The 5,465-nt window shown below is 38.7% G+C and overlaps 1 pseudogene; it reads right to left on the minus strand.

The window, feature by feature from the left end:
• LOC139821812 (uncharacterized) lies at positions 1-5,237 on the minus strand (annotated as a pseudogene).
• Positions 5,238-5,465: the final 228 nt, after the last annotated feature.

Raw genomic sequence — 5,465 nt, forward strand, 5'->3', positions numbered from 1 at the left:
GGGGGGGTCATCACTTTATCGGCGCGGGGTATTACAAAGGCTAACGGGCGCCGTTCGGCTGCTGGAATTTTATCGGCGGCGCGCCGCGGGAGGATGGGGGTCCGCGTCCAACGGCCACGTCGGTCCGCGTGACGTCACACGGCTCGCCTGCGTCTCGTTCGCGTTGTCTTTCCCTTAGCGCGGTCTCTCTCTCACTCCCGTTCCCCTCATTGTTGTTCTCTCTTGCTCCCAACCTCCTTTGTCTCTCCCCCGTTCGCGCGCGTCTTTTCGTTGGCGTTCTTTTTTCCTCGCGCGGATTTAACTTAATAATTATTATTATTTAAAATATTATTATTATTATGAAATATACTTAATAATAGTGAAGAAAGCGGAAAAATAAATAATAAATGATGTATATGGAATTAAGCATAAAAATATTTATTCATAAAATTTTAAAATTTTTAAAAATTACCACACCTCTTCCTCTTTAACGTCAAACTCATTTTGCATATCGAATAATCTTCGTAATCCGAAGATGTCTTCGTCTCCTAAAACGTCCCAGATTTCCTCGTTATATTCGGAATCCACTCTTTTAAACCAGCGTACCAAACGCTGACGATGTATGTTGATAAATCCCCGAATTCGGATTTTATCAAAATATATAAAATGCTGAAAAAGAATTTAAAAAAATTTAAAAAAAGTTTAAAAATTTTTTAAAAATTTAAAATCTGTGAAAAAAATATTAAACACACCTGTCTGTGAGGGATCCGAACCCTCACCATATTATAAAGCCGGACCTCGCGCACCGGCACGTTGTCGACCCATATCCACTGTAACGCGTTAACAGAATGGTTAATTTTTTAAAAAATATATAATATACAATTATGTATTGTTGCGTGCATGCCGCCCGGTATGCTTTTTCAAAAAATGTTACGCTTAAGCCGACAGTGAGTCCGTGACTCTCTCAGACACTTATTCACACTCGCGTACTCACGAAAATAACGACGATTTAAACGATCGTCATGACGAAGTGACGAACTGCACGCTTCAGCTTGGAGTTCGAAAAGCATACTGGGCGACACGCACGCAACGGTATTAAGTATACATACTCCTACTGCGGGGTACACAATTTCTATGCATTCTTCGATTATGTGATATCGTCGTTCCTCTTCTTCTCGGTCCATTTCTTATTCTTACACAGTGCTCTACTTGCGCTTGCGAACGTTTTCACACTACTGACTTAACTGACTGCAGAGGACTGAACCAGAGCTCAGAAAAGTAATTAAGATAAAATATATCTAGCATTACAATAGCGAGAAAGGATTCGTTGGAGCATCAACACCACATAGGCGAGCGTCGCCGGCGCATGGCTTCATAGTTTACGATATATGATATACCTTAAATTTCAAGCGGCCCGAATGGTTCGAGTCGAACGTCGCATATACGGCTCGAATGGAAATGCGTGTAAAGAAATTAAGTCATGATTTATATTTTAAAAAATACATTTTTTTATTCTTCTTCTTTTTTTGCAAATTTTTTGTTTTTTTACGTATTACGGTAGCGCACTAAAAAATAAAGCTGCGAGCTCACAATCGACGAGCTAATGTTTATCGAAGGCATCGCTATCGCGTATTACATTCAATACTTGAGTAGGATTCGTTACAGTGGACGCGATTTTGGAGAATTGCGTGAACTTGACATTGACCGTTTCGACAATTCTACTCAATCGATGGAACATCGCGTCGATGCACAGATCAAGATCGAGCATACGGTGTAACGTCGATTCGATCATCGTTAAGCGTACGTTTAAAAACTCGAGACGTACGAGTTTGACACCGTTAATCGTACAAATTCTCAATGTTAGCGGTCCGACGCTGTTTGAAGTTGAAAGAGAAAGAGAGAGAGAGATTGTGTTATTCTTTTTTGCGTCGATTGTAATACAATAGGTTGCCGCGCATTCTACGTAGTTCTCGGAAAAAGCGCGCGAGCGGCGCCGACAACGTTGCGTCCCAGACGGCGAAGAGCGTGTTTACCGCGCATGCTTGAGCATGTTAGGAGGGGCGCGCAGCCCGGCCGAGCGAGCATTCGTTTCGCAGACATCGCGCGTGATACATCGTGCGTCGTATCTCAGTTCGATAGAATTGCATCATACTTTTATTCTCGAGTCATTAAGTTGTAAATTATCTCAACGTGTTTCGTATTGTGATTGATTACTTTAAATATTTTACTCAACGAAATATACATTATATTGCGATCGTCATCGAGAGGAATCCAGGGATATCCATCCCGGCGACCCATGCCGGCACGTGGAACGAAGGAAGGAAGCCATCTTTCAGGAACGTTCGAGAGAGCCCTTTCCACAGGAATCACGACCCCTTTTCGAAGTCTTCGAGGAAAAGTATTCTGTGGCGTGCTCTGTAAGACTAGCTCTAATTATTCACCGGAATTTCTCACAAGGTAACCAATCATTTCACAATCTGAGGAGAGACGTTAGAATTTCGTCTAGCGTCACGATAGGAATCCTGATCAAAGGATCCTAAGCTCATCTGAGGGTTATCCTTGCTAGTTCGAGGAAATAATAAGTTTCGCGTGTTGAGAGGAAAACATCCTCTCTTAGTTCAGGTTTGTGCACAAATAATTTCGAGTCAAATTATAATACTTAGCTCAGTATAAAGTAAAATCATTAATCGTACGGTTGCAACCATTTTCGTGAAAAGTAAAAGAAAGACTTTATTACTTATTTATTCGATTATTTCTTTCTCATTGATTAGACAATTTTCTTATGGTTTATTATATTACTTGGCGAACATTCTTTATATTCATTTAGAATAAGTATTCAATGAAAATGCGTTCTTTGCGAGACATAAATTTTATCTTGCGTTATTATCAATTATTCATTTCCGTGCGTTTCTATAAGCATTGTTTCTCTTTGATTTAATTATTATTCTACTAAATATTTTGCAACTTGTTTCTCATTGATTCGATGATTATTCTCATAAGTATTCTGCGAGTGATTTCTCATGAACTTGATAATTATTCTAATAAGTATTTTGCGAACTTTGAATGATCAAATATTCCGTTTATGCTAATATGAATTAATGTGTCGATCCAAACAATAAGCTTTATGAACGATATATATATTGAGAAATTCTTATGCTTTATCCTTTTGTATTGAATACCTGATTTTGCTAAAAGAGAATTATTGGTTCTATAGAAGATTTTGATATATGGTAAATTCTAACAAGTTAAAGATAAATAGTTTATATTTAAGACTCAAAGATTGATACATTTATTCAATAACTATTTCAATTGTGTTTGAACTGAATTTATATGCTGATTGATTTGATTTATTTGTTGAACAGTCCTCTTCTGAAATTACATGTTTCTTTTTATTTTTGACTACGTCAATAGAAACTCTGAGATTACGTACCATAAATATTTCTTTTATAATTAACCTGAAGATATATCGAAGCAAGGCTTCAGTGAATTCAACTTTTATTTCATCATCAATAACAGGAAAGGACTGTACTATAATAATTATTGATTTGTTTCTTTTGTGTGTTTTAAACATTTATGTATATTCATTATATGTTGTATAATCTATGTAATAACCTGTTCACGAATACTGGGAAGGTTTTCGGGCAGTTTCCCTTCTCCTAAGCAACAAATGTTGGTATTCTTTGTCTAGTTCTGCCCATTCGAGTCATTTCAAATTACTTAAATTTATTAAATGCAATCTCTCTCTCCATAAACGGATTCTTATGATTTGTTCCTTCCTCATCTAATTCTAGAGTTCAGGCTTGTGCGCGAGCTTGTGCAAACAGACGCTTATAAAATCACACGTATCTTTAGAGGATCGAATAAAATTCAGAATGTTCCGTCGTTGTTCGTAGAATCCCTTCCACGTTTCGAGGGACAGTATCAATTCCGTTCCTCGATGATCTCCTACGGCGATCTCCACGTAACTCGATGGACCCACGTTAACGCCAACTTCAAGGAATTTGTATCCCGTAGCCGTCAATGCGTATCGTCTGCTGAGTATACGAACCGCGCGACGCTTCAACGAAATGCTGTAAAAAATAACGAAATTAGTAATAAAAAAATAATACAATTTATAATTTGCAATTTAAAAAAATATAAAGCTTTATAATTAAAAAAAAAACGAAAAAACTTACTTGTTACACTTGTTCTCGTACGATGGAGTTTTATTATCATCGTGAATCGGTACGTAATAATTCATACGTCTACTGCTACTGCTGTTACCGCCGTTGCTTCCTTCAACGGAATACATTCTTTCTCTCGGTTATGAGAAGTGAACACCGTTCGCACAAGCAGTCGATAAGATACTAGTCGTATAAAATTAATCGAATATACGCGGCAACTTCCAAAACTATGATGAAAGAGGGGGAAATTAATGTTTCTGGAACGCCCAATCAGCGCTCTGAAATTTAGGAGAGGGGACTAAGGTAGGATGTTTTTTTTTTTATTAAGACGTATCCCCCCCTTCTCTCTTCCGCATGACATCAACCGCGAAACATGTTCAAACATGTTCGCTGAAACCTGATACCCCCCCCCCTTTCGAAGCTATCAAGTTAGAATTCGTCACGTATACCTACTTATTCTTTAATTTTGTACACTATCGACTAATGGGGGAAAGGAAATAAAACATTGGAAAATTTACACATACATATAAAATTTATTTTTTTTAAAAGATGACAATTCTTTCTGGCGTTTTGATCACCAGTTAAATATTTTTAATACATTTTGCAACGCGCAATTCTTAACGTGTTTTCCACATCGCATAATATTGGTAGCATCTGAATATTTAAAGATTCGATATCTTCGAAATCCGCATCCAGAGTCTCGATGTTTAGGTCTTTTCTCGCTTTATTCTCAAGCAGATCCACCAGCCATTCTCGTTTCTGACATCCCTTGACGTACACGAGAGTCTGCATCTCGTCGTCGTCGTCGTCGTCGTCATCGTTGTCGTCCTCTTCCTCACCGAGCACGGCCGACGTAATTAAACGCTTCACCTTGCTGTACGGCACGTTTCCGTCTTCCCATCGTAATCCATGGTGATTGCGAATCAACCAGGAAGCGCACGATTTGTCGGATTTTGTGAGGAGATTCCACGGCATGGGGCATGTAAAGATGTAATGCGCCAGAACGGCCCCGTTTCTCAGCACCGCCACCTCCTTCACGACAAATTTCATCCCGACGACGAAACCTTGCAGGTCGACGAACGTTGGTGCGGGCATGAAGAAATATCTCTCTTTCTTCGATGCGTGAATCGAGAGGAATGACGCGCGTTTCGCGACACTCTGATTTTTATATCTTGCTCTCCTTTTTCCCCTCTCATTTTATGAAGATCTTATTTTATGAGATGGGGTAAAACACCCCTTTGAAAAAATCGGTTTTTCTCTTTCGGGCCGAATATCTCCGAAACTATAAAAGATAGAAAAATTTTCCAAAATGGAAATTAAATG

Source organism: Temnothorax longispinosus, chromosome 1, assembly GCF_030848805.1.
Source record: "Temnothorax longispinosus isolate EJ_2023e chromosome 1, Tlon_JGU_v1, whole genome shotgun sequence".
In the NCBI taxonomy this organism is placed as follows: Eukaryota; Metazoa; Arthropoda; class Insecta; order Hymenoptera; family Formicidae; genus Temnothorax; species Temnothorax longispinosus.